The 22,183-nt window shown below is 44.3% G+C and overlaps 1 long non-coding RNA gene across 5 annotated transcripts in view; it reads right to left on the bottom strand.

Annotated features, from left to right (window-relative positions):
- The window catches only part of LOC110260990 (uncharacterized), a 523,917-nt gene that overhangs the window by 20,731 nt on the left and 481,003 nt on the right, over positions 1–22,183 (bottom strand). For 2 of the 5 annotated variants that reach the window (XR_014810034.1, XR_014810043.1), the window contains one exon: positions 21,570–21,667. The exons of 1 other annotated variant lie outside the window; for it this stretch is intronic. This is a non-coding gene — a long non-coding RNA (uncharacterized LOC110260990). Of the gene's footprint in view, positions 1–4,790; positions 8,869–21,569; positions 21,668–22,183 lie in introns of those variants that run through there. 2 more of the 5 variants (XR_014810048.1, XR_014810061.1) reach the window with 2 other exon arrangements.

Raw genomic sequence — 22,183 nt, 5'->3', positions numbered from 1 at the left:
AAAAAAGAGGAATTCAAGCCCCAGCAGCAGGTCTAACCTTCCTGTTGCCCATGAAGGTAGTGTACCTGGATGGAACCAACGGTCTAACAGGGGCATGCAAGCACAAACTTGGGCATCCAAATTAAGAGCTGCCAATGTAAGAGGAAGACATTTGCCTTCAACACTTTTAATTAAAACACATTATAAGTAGCAAAGGCTTTGGATCGCCACCTTGGGTCTCCAAGGTGAAATCTGTCTTCTACTATGCCAAACCACCTCCTAAGCCCCTCTTACATGTTCAGCATGTCTGCATCTGCATTCCAGCATTGGAGCAAGCCTTTGAGGGCTAGGTGAAAAGCTGTATGATCTTTGGTCTGGCTTTTTGATCCACCCGACATGTAGCACACATTCAGCACAAAGTCAGTGAGTATCTCTTGGGTACAGAGCCTTCCAGGGCTAGGGGAGCAGGGGACATCTGGAGGAATGGCAAGAGGTTGGAATTTGGAGAGGAGTCAAAATTGACAGTAGTATGCCCAGACCATTGGCTAAACGATTAATGGAGAAGCAGAAGGACACCCTAAAATAGTTAGTTTGAGCCTGATGAGGAATGAGGCCTTGAGCCAGGCCTTGCAGGAATTAGATTTGGTGGATAAGGAGATGGGGCTATGCAGAGGGTGAACCAGAGCCAGGGGGTGGGAAGGAGCAAGGTGTATAGATGAACAGAGAGGGTGATGTGTGACTTGGGGCAGCATCTTCATAGGGGCAAGAGAGCCTGTTTTTCCCAGCTATGAAAGTGGGCTGGGGGCAGATTAGTTTCCCAGGGCTGCAGTAATTTAAAAAACCACATTTGAGTTGTGGCTGCATCACTCTGATCTCTGGCTCTGTTATCACACTGTCTTCCCTGTATGTCTTCACCAGGCTGCCTTCTTAGAAGGACACCAGCCATTGATTGGGTTTAGGACCTACTCTAATCGAGTATGACCTCTTCTTAACTATTTACCTTTGCCAAGACCCCATTTCCCAATCAGATCACATTCTGAGGTTCCAGGTGAACATGAATTTTTAGGGGACATATTTCAATCCAGGACATTCTTTCTCTGGATGGTACCATTTACAAAGTGGCTACTGAGACCCTGCTTCTGGACACAGGGACAGAGTCTCCTGACTCAAAGACAGCTGGCCCCTCAAGGTGATAGCAACGCTTCCTGTGACCACTGAGACTCTCCTAAATGGTGCCTAACCAGCATCCTTTCACTGAGATCACTCTGAGATGCCCACCAAGGCTCAGTTTCATCCCCATCTTATTTGTAATTTCATGTTGTGGGCAATGGGAATGTTGCTAACCTCCCTCAAATAGTTTGCTTCTGCAGACAATGGCACCGCTTTCCTGTTTCTATTTTAAAGCTGCGCACGCATCTGTAACAAGACGGGAGTGTTATGTAATACCTACCATTTTTGTCAAAACCTCATCTCACCCCATTGCCTGATACAGGAGGAAGTTACTGGTGTGAAATGTGCTGTTTTTTTTTTTTTTTCAGGTGAAGAGTATATTCAGATGGATTTCATACCTCACATTCATAAGCAGGTCCATTTTTAAAAGCCTATAGGTACTGTGCTAATGAAAGATGAAATCCACATCTGTCTCCTGTACAGCCCGCCAGCAACGATTGTACAAATATAGCTGAATCCTCTCCTTTTGCCTCTGTAAGTATTTTAAAGAGGTGCCCTAGAGGGAAACATGCAGCTTGACCAACAGAAAACATCTTAGAGGAAGACGACCAAGAAATTTTTCTTCTAACAGGTTATGATGCTGAAGTGTTCATACCTATGGAACTTGTCCTCTGGACTATGTCAGTTTATAAATGAGACCTAGAAGAGGTCTCAGACAGAGGGGATTTCAGGGAGGGAAAAAACAACTTCAGGGAAGATATATCTGTTAGCATCAGGGCTCTGTGAGAGGTGAGATGGGCCAGCCTGAGGAATGCAGGCACTGGGAATCCACTGGAGCTGAAGACAGGGCAAGACCAGATGTCGGGGTATGGGAACCAGAGCTGGGCTTGGGAGCACATGCATGGAGATAAGAGGTTGCTCTGTATATGGAGGCCAGTTTGTGAGGGGAATAGTAGGAAGATGCAAAGTACCATTAGACAGAAGTCCAGAACTATAGTTCAGAATATCATCTACACAGAAAGAAGGGGTATAAAGTTGACTGGAGCCCAGAAATAAAGAGGCATTGATATCAGGAAAGCCTGACATTGGTTTCTGGGATCCCAATTACGGAAGAAGTAGGGGTTCAGGATAAATACATCACGTCCAGCTAAATTCTGCCAGCATTCCGAGCTTGGCCTTGGCAGTGGGATAAAGAAGGGTCCTGGCAACCACTCTATAAGTTGCAGCATCCATAGAAAGGACTGAGTGATACTTTCTCTACTAGATTAAATGACGTTCCTGCAAAATTCATGTCCACTGGAACCTCAGGATGTGAACTATACATGACTTCATTTATTAATTTATTTTATTTTTTTCCCTTTTTTGGCCATCCCACAACACATGGGGTTCCTGGGGGCCAAGAATCAGATCCCAGCTGCAGTTGTGACCTCCACTGTAACTGTAGCTACTCTGGATCCTTTTAATCCACTGTGCTAGTCTGGGGATTGAACCTGTGTCCTGGTGTTGCAGAGACACTGATGATCTCATTGCACCACAGTGGGAACTCCTACATGACCTTATTTAGATAGAGGGCCTATGGGGATGTAATAAGCTAAGCTTAGATGAATTGTACTGGGTCAGGATAGGCCCTAAATGTAATACCTCAGGTTCTCACTAGATGAAGGCCACACGAGTAATGTAGGAAGGAAGACCATGTGGTAATGGAGCAGAGATGGGGGTGACACAGACCAAGAGACACCAAGGACTGCTGGGGCTCAGCAGAAGGTAGGGAGTGGCAAGGAAGGATTCTTCCCTAGAGATTCCTAAGGGAATGGTGCTGCAAGGAACCCCTGAGCCCTGGATGCAGCAGCTTTTGCTGCCATTTCTCTATTTTGGGTCTGGATGTCCCATGGCTGTTGGGTCTTTGAGCAAAAGTATGAGGCCCCAGGGGCAGGGAGGGTGGTTGTACTTGTTGTCTCTTGTTACGTTAGCTTTGGTGCATTGAAAAGAGAACTGGACTTATATTTGGGAGCCATGGACTACGTTTTACTCTCATTCACACATGCTTTTATCCATCCAGCAAATATTTACTGAGCACCTAATGTGGACAAAGACCTGAGATAGGCTCTGGGGAGACAGGGATGAGCACAGAGTCTCTGATATCAAGGGATACATCCAGCCAATCACGTGCTCATGAAATAATGCATCAAGGGCCAAAAGAGAGGATTATGAAAGCCCAGAAGCATGGGAAAGCTCACCAAGAGAAGGGAGGGGCAGAGAAGGGTCTTTGGCTGTGATATGCAGGGGAAGCAGGAGTGAGCCAGACAAAGAGGGGAGAAAAGGATTTCAGAAAGAAGAGACCCAGGAGCAAGCACTGAGGTGACATATGTCGCATTTGCAGAGACCTACAATCAGACTGTGTGGCTCGGAATGAAACATGCAAAGCAGGGAGGAGTGAGAATAAGGGGAGAGACGTATATGGGGCACAGATGGTGGAGAGTCTACGTTATGGAGTCTGGACTTTCTCCATGGCTATGAGAAGCCACTTAGATTTTGAGCAGAGAGCAGAAAGGTCAGAGTTGTGATGTATGGACTGGAACAAAGCTGGAGGCAGAGCCCGGAAGAGGAGATGCTGTGACAGGTGGGGTGAGAGATGGCGCTGCTCTGAACCAGGGCAGTGGGAGCAGAGGGGGCAGTGGTATGGTTTAAGAAAAATGTAGGAAGCCAGCCCAGAATTCCAGTCTCATGAGCTTGTGTACATGGCTTCATTTTTATGAGCCTTAATCTCCTTATCCATAGAATGGGGATAATGATATTCCCATCCACAGAGTTGTCCAAGGATTAAATTAGGTCACCAGTGTGCAAAGGTTTTGCAGTTTTTCTAACAGCCTCCAGGGTGTGGCCATGAGGAGGTGCCCCATAATGTTTGTGAGATGATCCACCTGGTGTCTCAGAGGTGGCCCATCTAGAGAAATACATAAATACTGAATAGGTTCATACACTGATTTAGAAATTTAAAATGTGATTTTTGAAAGCCCAGGTTTATAAGTATTTCTATGCTCTTTCTAAAATATATAATTATGTTCCCTGCTCACACAATTTTATCCATTATAAAAACCGCACATATCACTGTCATTTCGTTGCAGGATACTGGCAGAACTTGCTTTACCTAGCAGATGTGTTCCTGAAAATTTTACTTGTAAATTGATTTTAAAACGAGTCCTATCATACTTTACTCACACTAGGGAGATGAAACATTTCAAAGAACCCTCTGGTCGTGACTCCTTTGGTAAATTAACAACAATGCTTAATTTGGGGGGAAGATTATACATGAACTCCCATAAATCTAGATTGAGTGGTAGTGGTCCATATATAAGGATTATCAAATATGCCTGCCCGTCTCTCTCTCAGCCTGTTGCTGTGTGGCTGCAGTTTTCAACATCTACTCAGTGCAATTTAAGACATTCCCCCACCAAACATGTCAAGTGACTATCTACTTCCATCTTCTCCGTGCCTGATCCAGTCTCAACACGTCCATGACTGACATGAGATCAATTCACTTGCACAATGTAATCTTCTAGGAGACAATAAATTATAAACTTTGTACTTAGCATCTAGTCAGCATCTAATTGCATTTTGATTTGTTTCTCGATGTGCGGGTGGAGTGCTGAGACTTGGACATGGAAAGTCGGATGAGTCATATTTGCCTAATTATAACTTGTAATTGTAAAACATAATAGCATTAATATGATAAGTGATGCAGATTGATACTGGAAGTGTTCAAGCAGGAAAGATTTATGGCAACATGGATTTATAACAAGAACCACCATTATGAAGCACCTACTATGTTCCTGGAACTGAATTTGTTACTATACATGTAACAAATTATACACATACACTATACATAACAAATTATATACACACGTGTTTGTGTGTGTGTGTGTGTGTGTGTATAATTTTTATCTCTCCTCTGACTCTGGCAGATTAACTTATTTTAATTTGGTGGAGGACAAAATGGAGGCTCATCAATATGAAGGAATTTGCTTAATTACCCAGCTAGGATCTGGCAGACATAAAGAAATGTGAACCTAAAACAGATATTATACCTCAGGCCCTCTTAGGTAGGAGATCTGATGTCCATCCCCGTGTGGGCCACTAACTCATCTTTGAATCCCGGACCCTCGCCTATCACAGAGGGGTTTGGGCTCTTTACCTCTGAGATCTCTTCTGCTTCCTGATGTTTTTAGTGAAGTTTCAAGAAGGCCTTGGGCTACTTTTAAACAGCCTGGCATTCCACCTCGCCTCCCCATAGTCAATGAAATCCAACTTGAAATCCAAGAATAGCTAAACCTCTACTTCAGTCCCAAGAGCCATTTCATTTACTGAAATACCTACCACACTACCATCCAATTACTATGTAAAACACCTTGGGATACCATTAATACAAAAGGTTATATATTCTAAAACCCAAATGTCATTTTGTATTAGACATTTTCTTAAGGGCTACTTATCTCAGGGTGAATTCCAAGAATGAGTGCTTAATAATTATTTTGCATTTAAACAACCTACTTATGAATTCCAGGGATACACTGTGTCACAGTACGGCTTCTGCAGGATACAGCAATTATTATAAATGCTGCTGGATTAACTGCCACAGCATTGCAGCCTGACAAAATGACACATCTATATTAGATCACCAGTGGGTCATCAGGCAAAATCTTTCCTCCTCTCAGCCCCCAATCCTCACCCCAGAAAAGAGGGTTGTATATAAAGTGTCTCAGTTGAGTAAGAAATAATATAAATCCCATAAGAACCTATGTGTGTGAACATACACACACACACACAAATATTGGGGCTGATCACAGATATTTTATCATTTGGTGAATCACAATGCAAGCAATTTCTTCTTTAGAAGTGCCAGGGAGATAATTTTTAGAAGTCAAGGTATTTTTACATGAATTTGACTTAAAAGCCAACCCAGTCACAGAAATTTGGAGTTGAAATCTACTTGGCTTTATAAAATCTGTCGTTAAAAGAAGAGGCCATAATTTGGGAGAAAAGAAGGTTTAGATCAAAACATATGGACCTGTTTCTATGTAGATATCGTGTGTGTGTGTGTGTGTGTGTGTGTGTGTGTGTGTGTGTGTGGAGTGCTGGGGCAGGGAGAAAAGTCCAGTTAACCTCTTTTGAACCCAAAGAGCCAAGCTCCATGCAGCTTTAGTAAGTAACCACTTAGTGATGAACATTTAACAGTCTTATTAAATCATAATTTATTTTGTCCCAAATAAATAAAACTCTGCTAAATTCTAATAAGAATATTTGAAACAGCTGTTTTGCACTACAGATTGTGTAATGACCTTATAATTGTATTAGCTGTGGCATGGAAATGTTTATGTTTCTTTTCTAGTCTGAAATGTGCTAAATAACAGAAGCCAAAGAAAAGGGATTCATTATGAATTCCAAGGACACAAGGGCCATGTTTCCAAAGATGAGGGTTCCTTAGTCAAATTCAGATGTGGATGCTAGGCTGCACTGGACCAGATTGAAGTAGGCAAACTGGTGTCCATATAGTTGCAGTCCCTTCTTTGCCTTCCATGGCATCATGCCCTTCACCTCAAACATCTAAACACCTGCCCGGGAAAATCTGCCCTGTTATCACAGACGCCTGGGTTCCAAAAGGCTCCAAAATCCCAGGGACAGCCCTTTCTCCACTCTCAACAAGGTGCTTGACTTTCCTCTACCATGGGGTTGCTGATTTTGCTCCAGATATGCTCTTTAATATTCACCCTTTAGACCTAGAAGATTGGCTTGCATGAATTCTAGCCACTGGCTTCTTGGTCTTCTGGTTCTCATGGGTTTGGCCAATGGGAGCCACGCATCAAAGGTAGGGCAGTTGTGTAAATATCATCCTGGCTCGTTCCCAGTGGAGTTACCATGAGTTAGATCTGAGATCTGTCTTTCTACCAAAGACCCCAGCTCCTGTCCAGAAGCCTTGTCTACAGAGTTCTTTGCTTAGGGGTTCTGAAAATTGCTACCTCCCCTAGTTCTTTCAAGCCTAGAAGTGGTAACCCTTTGTAGCTGTTAATAGCCCTCAGATGCATCTTAGAGTGACGTGCTAGTAAACCAGTTCTCCCAAAACAAAAATGAAAACCCAAAACAAAAACTAAAAAGATTGATTTTTGGTGTTTGATGTAAATGCTCACTCATGGGCAATGTCAAACGAGCAACACAAAGTCTCTCAAGGCAGATGGCACTGGGAAGGCTGTACACCATCTGCTGCCATGGGCCACTTTGAGCCGGCTGCTGCTATAGGCTGCCCATACCTTGTAAATGGCTTCTGTATTCAACTCTGCCCTGATAACCCACTGGGACTGCATTGTCTGCCTTCTCCCAGGACCCCAACTGATGCACCTTTTCTCTAAAAGAGTGAGCCTTCCAGTGGTGGGAAATGGAGAGTTCCTTGTGGGCCAACTCTGACAGAAGTTCTTCAACAGGGGACAGGAGTATCCTCTGCCTTGGGTCCCCAACTTGCACCCAGTATGTTTCTAAAGTACAGATACTGGAGTTCATCTATTTCCCATTAAGGATCTCCTTACAAGTGACTTAGGTGCTGTGAGGAGGATTCATGCTGTTATTGAACCAATGGTGGGCGAATCCCATTCCCTAAACACAGGGGCAGCTGCCCAGAGAGCCCTTCCCCGCCTGATCTCGGATGGGCTCTTCTCAGCCAGCCACTGGTCCCGGGGGGCTCCCTGCCAGCAGCCTTTTCCCCATCCTCTGGCTCCAGCACTTGCTGCTGGGGCTCATGTCTAAGGAGGTTCCTTCCCCTGTGCTATCCCTTTTCTGCCTTCAGGATAAACTCCCTCTCAGTTCTTTCAGCTAATCTGCTCTCACCATTGAACCCAATGGTTCGCCAGGCAGATCTTCAAGTTCTGGGATGGCTCAGACAAGAAAAAGGAAAAAAAAAAAAACTTATGTATTTCTCATGGGGCTAAGGGGTTCTGGGTTGTACTCCTGCTACTTGCACCACCATCACCGCTGCTCATAATAATCCCTGGCATTGACTGAGCACTTACTATGCATCGGGCACTGTCTAAGCACATGGACTTCCCTACAACCTTGTATCAATCAGGGTCTTTTCCAGAAAACATATGGCCTCTTCAAAGGATATAAGTGAAGAGAGTTTAGTAAGGGAGACATTTCACATGCAGACATGTTATCTGGATTAAGGGAACCATCCACGATGCCAAAGCACCCACAGGCTATGGACAATGGGAATCATTACTGCTCATCACAACAATGGGAAAGGGCAAGGCAGGTAGCCGTGTACTTAGAATCTAGAGTGAGAGCTGTGGCCTCCCCCTAAGAGCTGTGGCTGTTGAGGATGGCATCTTCTGCCCTAATTAGGATCTCAGTGAGTGTGGGCTGAGTGGAGGCGCTGGAAGGTAATAAATACCCTGACCATTCTCTTCCCACCTTCTGTCGGCTGAACCCCAGTGGAAGTCGGAGGGTCCTAAGCTGGGTGGTGGAGTCTGTAAATGTAAGTCTCTCGGGTACCAGGTACAGCAGAGAGGGTCATAAATGGATCTGAGATAGGAACTGATCAATCAGTTCAGCTCCAAGAGGTAAACATTACCCTTGTTCACAATAAACAGCAGCAGCTGGATTTGAACCCAGGGAATTTAACGGTGGAATCCATGCCTTCAACACTGCATGGTGCTGCTTTCCAACAGCTCACAACTGAGGGAGAAAGGAAGGAAAATGTTTCCATTTCCTCCAAGTTAGCCACTTCTTACCATCCTACCTCCACCCTCCAGAGAAGTCATGGCCATGAAAATCAGAAGTTAACTTCTCAGAAGCAAGGTCACCCAAGAGTTCCACTTCAGGCAGGGTAACAACTACTGATGGTGTGATGAAATCCATGGACTCATGAGTAGTTTCCACTTATTTATCTTAGCTCTGCTGTTTGGGCTACAGAAACCAAGCTTGTGACCTCTTGCACCTGGCAGCTCTTTGGGTGCCCCAGGGAAGCCTCCCTGCCTTCCCCTGATGTCTTCTGCCTCTCTGCTCATACTTGAATGCTGGTGTTTGGGCTGCCTTCACAGGACGGACCTGTCTCCTATGCATGGGGTCCTATGTGCACCTGTCTTTTTTTTTTTAATTACCCAATGAATTTATTACATTTATAAAGAAAGCTAAGAGCAGAATTCCCGTTGTGGCTCGGAGGTTAACAAATCTGACTAGGAACCATGAGGTTGTGGGTTCAATCCCTGGCCTTGCTCAGTGGGTTGAGGATCTAGCATTGCCGTGACCTGTGGTGTAGGTCGCAGACCTGGCTCGGATCCCACATTGCTGTGGCTGTGGCGTAGGCCAGCGGCTACAGCTCCAATTAGACCCCTAGCCTGGGAATCTCCACGTGCTGCGAGTGCAGCCCTAGAAAAGACAAAAAAAAAAAAAAAAAAAAAAAAAAAGACAAAAGAAAGCTAAGAACAATCCTCTGGGAGAAGTCCTCTATTTGCATATTGGGAGGCAGAAGAAGGAGTAATTTTGGAGAAATGTTGGACCCATCTCCCCAAAGGAAAAGGCTCTATATTTAAAATCCTTCTGTGTTACTGAGAGCAAATTATAAACTCTTCTTCAGATAGATTCTATTTCTCTATGAAGGTAGCAGAAAGCTACACATGCATTGACTGCATTATTTTAACTCACTGAAACACCTTCCTGGAATGACAATTAAGGTCACTCAAAAAACTTTCCTGAAAATTTTGTCAAATCATCACCGTAGGCAGCAACTCTACTGTGTTGTTGAATAGCCTTTATAGAACAATAAGGGAATAAATTATCCTCAGAATGTAGTGCAAGAAGTTGGTCTTTCCTGATAATATGGCTGGCATTCCTTCTTTGACAAGCGAGTGAGAGCTATGAAAGGTATCATTTTCTTTTTTTGCCTTGACTTTTGAGAAGCTCCAAGCTAATTTGTTCATGGCTCAGTTGCTATAACTCGCTGTGCCCTAGCCCTTCTGGTTCCACTCTTACTCCTTTATTCCCCCTTTAACCATCCTATAATAAATGTGCCCTTTATTCTTTTTGTAAGTAAGCTAGCAATAATAGTAATTAGTTTTGTGTGTAGTAAGTTAGCCAAGTAAATTTTATTTTCTTTTTTTATCCTTTCAACAACTGTGTGAGGGCTGCTGGATTACTGTTACTGGAATGTTTTCAGATGACATATAGAGAGGTGAACTAATCTGGCCCAAGTTACCAGCTTGTAAGTACAGCAGCATGATTTCAAGCTCTGGAGTCTGACTGGTTAATAGTGAACCCAGTTGACCTTGGGCAAATCACTTCCCTAAGCATCCCTATCTACCTAAGCTCCAGTGTTCTCATCTTCAAAATGGGGATGAGGCTCATCATACCTAATCCACTGGATTTGTTGAAGGATGAAAGGAGAAAATCCATACAAAGCACTTGGCATCACACTTGGCACTGGTAAGAACCCAACAAATGTCAATGATGATGATGATGAATATTTAAACTCACACTGTCTTCATTTTCCCAAGGCTAGCATTCTTTCTATCCCCATGTTACCTTTCACAGATTCTAAGTAGAGTCTAACTGCACTGCATTCAAAAATTTCTTTTCTTTTCCCAGTTCCCATGTTGACTCACAATCTAGCAGACACTTTGGTTACATAGCAGAACTAGATAAAGGTCTGGCCAGGAGTGGGTCAGATGCACTAGAGAAAAGGCCTGTGTTGGTGCCTGAGGGAGGAGTTTGCCCCATGTCACTGTCTAGGAGGGGTGTTCTCGCCTGCCTCCCAGGGGAACATCCTCTCAGAATGGAGCCTAGAAAGCCATAAGCTATTTGGGCAGGTCACTTCCTTTCCTGGGCTCTGTTTCTCCATCCATAAATAAAGGGGGTGGATGGGGGGAGATGGATTCCATGACTACCAAGTGCCCCTGTCTGACCTACAAACCAGTCGATCTCCTGTGAAGGGAAAGTGGCTAAAAGGCTCCTAGGACTGAAAGAGCCCTTCACCTTCTGGCCTGTCCCAGTGCTCCTGGCATGTTCTATATGGGGCATGGAATTATCTAGGATGGATCAGAGAAGACCAGGATTCATTACCAGATGAATACCTGTTGTCAATCACTGACGCCAGAGAGGAGGTAAATTTGAAGGAATGAGGCACCTCTCTGTGCAGTTTGAAAGCTGGGGGTAGGTGACTACATGACATGAACTTCAAACAATGATAACATATATGGTTGCATTTTACAAAACACTGCCTCATGCATTGTCTTTCATTCTCATTACAAACTCTCAGAAGGAATTGCTATTATGATCCTTACTTTACGAAAAGCTTATGGGAGTTGCCCAAGATCACAGAGAGTGGCCTGCAAAATTGACTTGAATTTAGAGCTTAAATGCCAGGAAATACTGCCATGACACCACCTTTTCTGCTTCAATATAGCTTTTCCCACAGTTCAGTTTTCCTGACACATTGGTCCCCTGTATGTGTGTGTGTGTGTGCATGCGTGTGAATACACACATATATGTGGTCATATCATATATAAAAGTCTGAAAGACCCACCGCCACCATTTCCCTAGACAATCTATAGACATGGCAAAACAAAAAATAGATGATCCTGCCCAAGAGTATATACTGCTGAAGCATAGATACTGCTGAGGCAGCCTGGGAGGCAGGGGTGATATTGGATGTAAAGTTTCTATTTAACATTGTCGCCTTGACTTTCAAGCCATAATTATGTCTGCACCCTCTCCACCCATGGGATCCCATCAGTTCCTCTGAGATTTGGGCTTGTGTCTCATTTTATAGTCAAGTGCTTGAATTTTGTGCCTCTGCAGGTTTTGCTCAATCAGGCTCTCAAGCAGTCAGGGAGCATGTCATGTCCCCAGCGGTGAGGCCTAGACCCTTCAAACCTCAAGTGCTGTGTGGGCTCTCAGAGAGGCATTGTAGTGCAGATCAGTAGTGCTCAACCTTGAGTGAGCATTGGAATCATCTGGAAGGCCTATTAGAGCATACATGCTGGGTCCCACCCCCAGAGTGTCTGGTTCAGCACGTCTGAAGTGAGGCCTACAGGTTTGCATTTCAAACAAGTTCCAGGGTGAGGCTGATGCTGCTGGCGCAGGGGACCACGTCTGAGAATGATTCATATGGAAGTGAAGCATCCTCAAGATCTGGGCACAGCTTTGCCTCAGCTTTTTAGGCAAATTACCCAACGTCCTGGAGGTTCAGCTTCCTCAGTTTCAAATGGTGATACTAAAATCTATTCCACAAGATTGCTGAAAATGTTAAAAGAGATGGTCCAGGTAGGCCCCAGTGGGCTGTTTCTCTTATCATCAGCTCCTGTGTCCCTGCACATTATAGAACTCAGTTCATTTCTTAGACGACCTTGACCCCCAATGATAACTCGCTTGTGGAAAAGCATCAATAAACATTTGAAGTCTGACAAAGATTGTAGAGGGCACCATAAAGGAAGTTACACCACACCCCATAACCAACACCTTCAACTCCCTCCTTGAACACTGTGGTTCTCTCATCTCCCCTCTTTGACCTCTTGGCCATATCCTTTCATCCCTGACCTGGGAATCATGGAGGTCCCACTTTCAATGGATGTCTTCTCTCAATTGTTCCCAATCTGAACTTCTTTGGAGTATATGGAGCCAGGCCATTTTAACTCCTTGCCTTTCTCTTCCCATGAGGATGCCCAAATTCATTGTGACATTTGTAAACCAAGGGCCTCCAGTTCAGAGTACACTCCTTCTTGAAGGCAGGTCTTGGCCATCTTTTGTCACTTGAGCTTGCTTTTGTCCTTCTAGCCCCAATCAAGAGCAGCCATCCCCTCACCCCGCCTCTTGTTTGTTGGCTGCCTCCCAATGAAGACAATGTCTTCTAGGTCCCTACAAACTATTATATGACTATTCTCTCAAGGAAACAATGGCTATGGAAGAGGCAGAATAAGCAGGTGGTACTCAGGCCTCCTCAGACTCAGGCACAGCCTCCCTCACCTTTTCCTACAGGCCCTGAAAGCACGTGCTTCTGAGATTTTGAAATAATTCTCCTGGATCCGATAGCTTATAGGTGAGGAGTGGCCCTCACCCTCCTTGATGACACCCCCAGTTATGTGTCAGCAGGAGCACTGAGAGTGCGTGCAAAGAGAATGGTGTTACAGGGTATTATTGGTCCTCAGGTACGGTGAAGCCATGGCCCGAGCCTTCCCCACACCTCCATACCAGCAGAGCCAGGGCCCATCCAGGGTTTCCCAGACCTCAGCCAGGAGGATGCCTGGCTCCCTTCTCTAGAGCCTCAGCCTCTATCAGGAACCCAAGATTTCCTGTCTGCCAAGACATTTCCCCCCTTAGAATAACTTGCTTTTCCATCTTCTACACTGTATCTGACATGAAGCTGTGGTTCCAGTACCCTTGACCTTACCTTTCAAGGGTCATAATTTTCACCTCCATTTTCCCCCTAACTGAAAATTAGATTCACTAAAAACAAGACCTTGGGAATTCCCAATCCCTATCCCAGTGGAAGTGAGGTATGACTCTCTCCCACCATGTTTGTCATAAATGGCTCTCCTTCTAATTAATTCCATCAAGCCACCTTTTTTCAAACTACACTTAAAATCTTCATGTCTCTTAGTTTCCTGCCACTGTCTCTTGAATCCTGAGGTGAAGGCAGCAGTCTTTTCTCCCCTGAGTGGGTCCATTATCAGCCAAGGTTTGGAGAGTCTCCACACTTATGAGTACCCACATGATTGAGAGCCACAGCGACTGAGGTGGTGTGGAGTTTGGGACCGTGATTAATGCCTGAGGTTGGATCTAATAAGCTTTTCATTAATCTCCTTTGATTATACACCCACACACTACTCTGCCTCCCCTGCAGCCTCAGGTAATTATCTTAGTCTTCTCACAGTCAGAGGAACTAGGATCTAACCTAAGAAAACTCATGAGTTCCAATTTGACGTGCTGCTACATGGATTGTTGGAAAAGGCTGTTGAACCACTCTGAACCTGTGTCCTTATCCAAAGGGTAAAACAGGGATCATGTTCACATCTGCTTCATAAAGGACTGAGTGAGTTCCTGTATACGTGAGGACTTTTGCAAATATTTGGTACGTTCAATACCTGCTCTTCCTATTTCTAGATGTACCCATCTCTTCCTTTCATCTAGATTTTTTCTCCAGCTGACACTGAGTGTTTGGGTAGGATGGATTGAGGCAGATACTCTTTTATCCATTTTTACTCCAAGTGACTAGGCTGCCTTTGCTTCCATGGAGGGAAGCACGTCCAAGTTGTTGTCACGTTAATCACAGGCCAACTGGGAGTAGGCTATTTACACATGTGTCACTTCCTCCAAGATTCGATTACTGTAATTGCCTATTGACTGTGCTCTGCCGGCTTCCACACCAGCTCCAGCTGTCAGGGCAGGAAGCTGTGGGCAGTCTGTGTCCTGGTAAAAGGGGACGATTCCAACATGGACACCCAACAGCTTCTGAGCCTGTCAGTCTATTATCTCCAAACCTTTGTTCAGTGTGCTGATGCTGGAATTGCTCTTTTTACCTCTTGCGGGTCTGCTATGATGCGTCCCTAGCCTAGGATATCTCTCTGGATTTTAACCAGGGATTTTGTGGTCAAATCTTGCCCAAAGCAATTACCCAACGTTACATAGAGTCTTGTTTAAATATATTTATTTTCATTTGGAATTGTCTGATGCCCTAACTGCATTTTTTAGAATTTAAGCTTTCTGATTATCTCATGCTGCTTAAATTGATTTTTATGAATCGTTTGGCTTCTCTACTGATTTTTCCATTTTCTTTCATCAGTGTTTTGGGAGGAGGGTGATAGTGGCCGTTGATTGTTTGCTTTTTCAGTCAATCAAGTCCTGTGCTATCTGACTTCACCCTCACATGAGAGTTTGGGTAAAACTTCCATTTTATTCAATATATAAATCGGTGTGAAAGAGGATCCATGAAGGCATTTCATTCCTGCTATTTCAGGTCTGAGTGCCCTGTTCAACATTCCTGCTGATACCTCAGCCTAAACTTTACACAAGTTGTCCCAGAGCTCAGCTGTCTTCCAGAACTGAATTTAGCTTAAATCACTGCCATCTACTGCGATTGCCCCAGACAAATCTTTTCAGTCATCTAACTCTTAAATGAAAAGTGCTTCCTCACTGCTCATTTGATGGAGGGTAATGAGGTGCTGTTTCTACAAGATTACTTACCTGATGAGACAGGAGGACTCAATTGAAAAGACCCAGGCAGGACCCCAGATGGCTCTGGCTGAGCACTGCTGGAGGATTGAGCTAGTTTTTTGCTGAGGGAAGTCAACGCTTTCTTTCTCTGTTTAAGCCCCAATACATTAATGTTGTTCTTTGTCTTTATAAAATAATCTTTCCATGTTTTCTCTCTCCCCCAGTGCCTACAGCAGCAATTCTCTAACTTTGGCATCCATCAGAATCACCTGAAGGTGATTTTATTAAAATACAAATTCCTAGGTCCTACCCCTGCATTCCTGAGTCAATAGGTCTGGGTTGGGGGCTGAAGATTTACATTTCTAACAACTTCCCAGCTAAGAATGATGCTGCTGGTCCAGATACCACAGTTTGAGAACCACTGGCCTAGAGTGTATAAAGCCAGCAAACCATTATGGCCCATAATGCCCTCAATCATTTGACCCTTTCCTTGAACCATTCCAACCTTGCCTTCCATTGCTGCCACATCCTGACATACACTCAGCCTTCCATTCAACTCTGTGCCTCATACTTAAATCCCTTATAACTCTTGAAAGCAGGAAAGCACTCCCTGCCTCCTTGCCTTTGCTATTGTTGTTGACTTTCTTGACACCATGTCTTTTATACCCTACCTTTCCTATCTGGCTCACCTCCAACCCATCCAAGTTCTATGTCAAACACCAACTTTCCTATAAATCAAGTCCTTCCCTAGTGAGAGCTTGCACTCCTATTTTCCCACTACTGTACCATGTACAATTCTCCACTTATTTCATTGTATTTTGATTGTGTTTTTTATAAGTTTTTGTCTCTGCTAGCCTGTGACCTTCTGAGGGCATGGATGGTACTTCATTTCTTCAACTCCAGAACCCTGAACAATGTTTGGCCCAAGTTCTCTGATTAGTATATGTTTGTGGCTTTGACTATATCAAGGCAGAGACATCCACTTGACTTAATTAATTAGGATCTTGGGTTTAAACATGATCTCCCTTCAACAGATACCAATGGTGTTCAATTGATTGCACAGAGTCCAGTGTGTATGAAAATGAAGGAAGAGAGTTTAGCCTGGCAGAGGTCTGGAAGATTCACTTAATTTCATGATCCATAACCATCACATAGGAAGGGAACCAGACAGTAGAGACATTTTACGTTATTGTCACACTGGAATAACATTCTTGTACATTTTCATATCCCTCAGCATAGTAAATCCTTAACACAAGTCCTACAACATACTATAATGCTCCACTTGCTAAAACATCATTTCATTTGGAAAATGACTCCTTGCAGAGAGCCTTCCACCCATGAGCAGGATGTGAATGGGTGGTCCAGGACAGGGATGGAGATCATAGGAGCAGAGCGGGCACTGCTTCGAGTGAGGAATGAATCCAGCATGGGCCTTAGACAGCACGAGTTCTCTATTCAAGATCCAGCCATGACTGACCATGCAACTGTTTCCTGCTGGTTTCTTTGTCTGCCAAATGAACTAAATGACCTCTCAGGTCTCTTCCAGCTTTGATATCCTATGATAAGATCCTTAGAATAAAACAATAGTTTCATTAACAATTCCCCGATGAACTCTTTTAATGTTGCTTTTTGATCAGCACCCCTGGAACTCTCATTGTTTATATTCTGGTGTGTATCAGATCCCAAACACTATCCAGACACATTTCTGAGAAAAGGGGCTGCCCAGGTAGAGGTCAGCTCCTAGGCAGGGTGCTTGCTACTCAGATATTGGTACAGAGATCAGCTCGGATCCATCCCAGACCTTGTTCTGCCCAATGCTGGGAGTACCCTTAGTTTTCCAAAGGCTAAGAATGTTGCAATGTTTTCCTTTTTGGAGACTTCCATAGATGGAAAGGAAGCCCAGATTCTCTCTGTTGGGTTCTCCTAGTTTATGGCTTCAGTGCATAGCTCAGTGCTGATAATGGCTCAAACCAGATCTCCATCCCTGACCCCTTTTGTTGGCTGCTCAGCATCCATACTAGAGTCTCCTCCTACTACCGTCAAGGCAACCTCTCCAAACTAAACCAGTCTCCTCTCCCAAATATGTTCTTTTCAGGCTTCTCCAATTCTGTTAACAGAACCCTGTTAACACAGGACCAAAATTATAGGCTCCTGTTTGCCTCCTACTTCCCCCAACTCCATCTATCTAAGGGTATTATCTATTTTTTTCCTAGACTATTTCTCCTCTCCCTTCTGTGCCTTTATCACATGGCCACTGTACTAGCCAAGGTCTCTGTGATTTCTTGCCTGGAGTTTCTCAGTAGCTTCCTAACTGGCCTGACTTTAGCACACCTCTCATTCCAACCTATCTGTCTGTTAGAAGCAGACCCTGAGATGAGGATTCATGAGCAAGTAATAAATCAAGGAAGGGCTTCATGGTGAAACTGGAGAGGGAGTGCAGGAAGCAAGGCAAGGAGGGGAAGAATCTAAGCAAAGAAAAGCTTTCACACATAGCCCAGCCCCAGCCTGATCCTGCAGGGAACTTGGAGTGTACACTGCATCTCAGAGTTGGTGCCAAATGGAGGCAAAGGACATGGGCTTTCATATCTCTATACTGCCAATCACTGGCTAAGGGCTGCCTTGAGAGACATCAATTAGCCAACATTTTCAGCACTCTGCTTCTTTTGTTCAAGTTCACCTACAGCCCAAAGATAGTCATCTGAATCAAGTCATAGGTGTGGGCTGTTAGAAGCAAAGCACATAGAAGTTAGGAAGGGAGACACAGAGAAATAGCAAAAGGGTTTGAAGGGACCCAGGCACTTGAAAGAACATTGGCAGTGTCCGCTACATGGACTTTTGCAATACTGCCAGCAAAACATTGCCATATTACTATCCAATTACTGTTCTTCTTAGCAAATATTAGTGACTCCCTAAACTCTCTAAGACCTTTATATCGAAGTCCCAATAATTTAGCATCAAACATTTATCTCTGATGACCATTTTTCTTCCTAAGTCTTATATTCCTAACAAAATGGTTTAGTATTACTTAAGGTATCACAGCTTTCCAGTCCCTATGCATTAGCTCACTCATTTGCCTCTGCCTGGAAGTCTTTAAACCACATATGTGGGAAAAAAAAAAAAAAGATAAATAAATAAATAAATAAATAAGGAGTTCCCGTTGTGGCGCAGCAGAAGCGAATCTGAATAGGAACAATGAGGTTGTGGGCTCAATCTCTGGCCTTGCTCAGTGAGTTAACGATCCAGCGTTGCCGTGAGCTGTGGTGTAGGTCACAGTCACGGCTCGGATCTGGTGTTGCTGTGGCTGTGGTATAGGCCGGCGGCTACAGCTCTGATTAGATCCCTAGCCTGGGAACCTCCATATGCCATGGGTGTGGGCCTGAAAAGAAAAAAGACAAAAATCAATCAATCAGTAAATCACATCTGCAAATCATTCTCATCCTTCAGAGACCAGGAAGACTTTTCTGATCACTTCCCAGGAGATGAGGTCTTTCCCTCTTTGGAACTTCCCTATCTGGCCCTCTGTGTATGTCCTGCATACGAAAGCAGTTGGCTCCTCTCTCCTTGGGAATAATGGTCAGAATCAGCATCCTCTTTCTCTTTGCATCTTTCCAGCACCATCTGCAGTGCCCAGTGCTTGGAACATAAATGATGATATCAAGGCTTGTCGAATAAATGGTTGAAACTCCTCCATTGTTTCTATGTCAATCAAGTGGGTGAACTGGGAAGAGAGCCTGGTCCCCCAAATAAGTTCTTAAAGTTTCAGTCTTTTCAACAGGGGTTTTAGCCCTTTGGAGACAGTGAATCCACTGCACACCTTTCGCATGTCCTGTCATGTCAACCTCTGCTATGGAGGTGATGCTGGTGTAATGGTGAGACTGGGGGTGAAAGGGGAAGCTCCAAGCCACCATGTCCTGAAACAACCCTTTCTTTCAAGAAGTTCTAGAAATAGCTTGAGAAATCACTTAATATGTGAGCCTATCTAACACTCAAGAGTATTTTTATGAATGTAAATGTGAAGCATTTCTCTATCAGGAATAGCACTGAAACGGCATTTAAAGACCTGGGCTCTATCTAGTACTGACATAGTGGGACGTATTGAGGAAGTCAGTTAGCCCTTTGGAGGGTTGTCTTCCCCATGGGTTAGTGGAGTGATTTAGATCAGTTTTCCTCATAAGTCTGTGGTATGATTGGATGAGAGCATTAAAATCTCTAACATTTTATGATTTCACTCAGACCACTCAGACACCAGCCACTGAGTACTGGAGGTGTGAAGACAGATGTCATGGGTTCCCGTGACCACAAAACCCTTGAAAAATTAGCTCTCTAGGACCTCCCTGAAAGCATTAAGCTGCCCCAGAAGAAAACTTGTTCTAGTTTTGAAATTCCTTTCTGTGTCTTTTGCCCTTGAGACTTTTTTGTTTGTTCATTTGCTCTTGTCTTTTTTGGGCTATACTCTCAGCATATTCCCAGGTTGGAATTGGAGCTGGAGCTGCCAGCCTACGCCACAGCCAAAGCAGTGCAGGATCCAAGCCACGTCTGTGACCTACACCACAGCTCACAGCAACGCTGGATCCTTAACAAGGATCCTGAGCAAGGCCAGGGATCAAACCTGCCTCCTCATGAATACTAGCTGGGTTCATTTCTGCTGAGCCATGATGGGAACTCCTTACCCTTGAGTGATAACCAGACCCTTTATTAGATCCAAGGCCTCCTTCCTCTTCTATTGGCAAGTCTTTAACCACAGGAGGCCCCCAAGAACTCTGAAACTAATTTGTCCATGCAATTTCTCCCATAAAACACATATATGGGCATGAGTAAGGAACAAATGTCTATGCCAACTGCAGATGCCAGCACTCTGCCTCACTCAGGAGCCATCTAATGGGATCACACACATTGACTCATCAGTGCATGTAATTCAAACTGGGGCCGGAGTAAAATGGAAATTCCCCACACTATGGACCACTGAGCTCCCTCCTGCATGGATAAAAGTGACCTGTTAAATCGCAGATGCTGCAGGTCTGCTCCTGTACGGACTAAACAAATATCATCATAACCCCATTAACCCACCTGATTCCCCAATCTCTCACTCTTCTGATTGATTCTCTTCAGATGCTCTGAGCCATTAATGTACAAATTTCGTTAACTTATTAAATATTCAGCTGTGCCAGGCACCACAAAGTCCCTATGAGGAGTAAGATACTGACAAAAGGTCTGTGAACTGGAAGAGATTCCACCTAGTATTTCTGAGGTGTCTGCATCAGTTCAGAATTCTGTGCCAGGTCTGGCCACTGGACCCACATAGTTGCCTTAAGTCCATGATTGTGCTTTTCTTCATCTTGTCTATAAAGCTCTCTGGCTTTATATGTTGTTTTGATTGTATTTCTTCTCTGGGTCAGTTACCAGTGCATAATATGCCACTGGATCGCCAAGGGATGAGCTAGTAATTGCCATATGTTTATGCAGAATTATTCTGTTCTGATTTAATGACATCTTGCCAGATAGTGATGATTTCATAGGAGAAGGAGCACTGTTTAAGAGATTCTCTTGTCAAGGGTTAAGGAGAGTTGAATCTTTGGATGGAAATCTCCTCTTTGAAAGAGTTTCGTCTTTCCCCATCACCCCTTCCTATAAGGTACAACCCTGGAGCTTGGAAGCTATAGACTAATCTGGAAGGAACAGGTTCTTGGCATGCAGTCCACCTCACCCGAGTCCAATGTCCCTGTTACATGGAGGACGTATTTTCTAGTGGGGAGGGTGACAGGGCTCAAGATTTGTGATTCTGCTGGAAATAACTACAGTAACGGGAGGCAGGCACTAAAGAGCCCCACTTGCACACAAAGAGTCACTCTTGGGTTTAAACATGTTTGCTAACCCCCAGCTAGCATTTTTAGGACATCAGTGAGAGGAGTCTTCCTCTCCTTTGTCGTTTCCCCTTGCCTGTATCTAGCTGTTTTTGTTTTCCCTCAGGATATGTAATGAACACGAACATTTCAATTAAAGGAAAATGGGAGGGAGAAAACTTCGAAGGAAGCTCAAGTTAGTTTTGTTCAGATAATCATTTCTAGGGGAAGAGTTCCCTCCTAGATAATTTCGTTATCTTTTACCTGGGGATGTGGTGAGGAGATTATAAAACAAAAACTATTAAAAATAATCCTGTAAGAGAATATGGGACTGATTCTAAGCAATAACTTGGCCACATATCTGACAGAAATGTTAGGTAGGTTTCATACCAAAGTAGTCCTTCAGGAAGCAGCTGACAATGGACATGAATGCTGACGTGTCTCTTTCCTGGACATGCATCTGGCTTGACTCTGATTGGAGTACCTTCCTGGAGGATGGATACCAGGGACTATGTTAAGGTGGGAGAGATTTTTACAAGAATGTCCAGAGACTGTTCAGCTAGGGGAGGATTCCAATTGTAGTCACAAGTGGGGGGTGGGGGGGTGGCATCCGCTGGGTAAAGGAAAGAAGATGAAGAAAGAGACAGAATGGCTAGAAATGTGGGAGTTTGGTTGGCAAAACAATATACAAAGTCATTGCAGGTGCCCAGTTCAGAAATGGTGCTGCAAAGAGTGACAGGAGCCCAAATCTCATGTTTCAGGTGGCCTCACCATCCCCTCACATGTGGAATTTACCCCATCTATCTCTTCTCTTATGTAGTCCTTCCTTCTAAAATGGCCTCCCCAGATCTCTCTTCTACCTGCGTGTGTTCTGCTGAAACACACAAGGCCCAGTTCAAGTTCTGTCTCCTCTGAGAGGCTAGCTTCCTGTTTTCATTGCTCCCACATCTCATGGAGCTGTTAACTCTTTGATAACCACGTGGTGGAAATGGCAGAGCATATGC

The sequence above is a fragment of the Sus scrofa genome, chromosome 1 (genome assembly GCF_054392235.1).
Source record: "Sus scrofa isolate SSC_HxYL_T2T_F1_AM1 chromosome 1, Sscrofa_HxYL_maternal_Yorkshire_Landrace_v2.0, whole genome shotgun sequence".
NCBI classification, from domain to species: Eukaryota; Metazoa; Chordata; class Mammalia; order Artiodactyla; family Suidae; genus Sus; species Sus scrofa.
The sequence above is the reverse complement of the archived record's forward strand: the minus strand, read 5'-3'. Positions and strand labels throughout refer to the sequence as shown.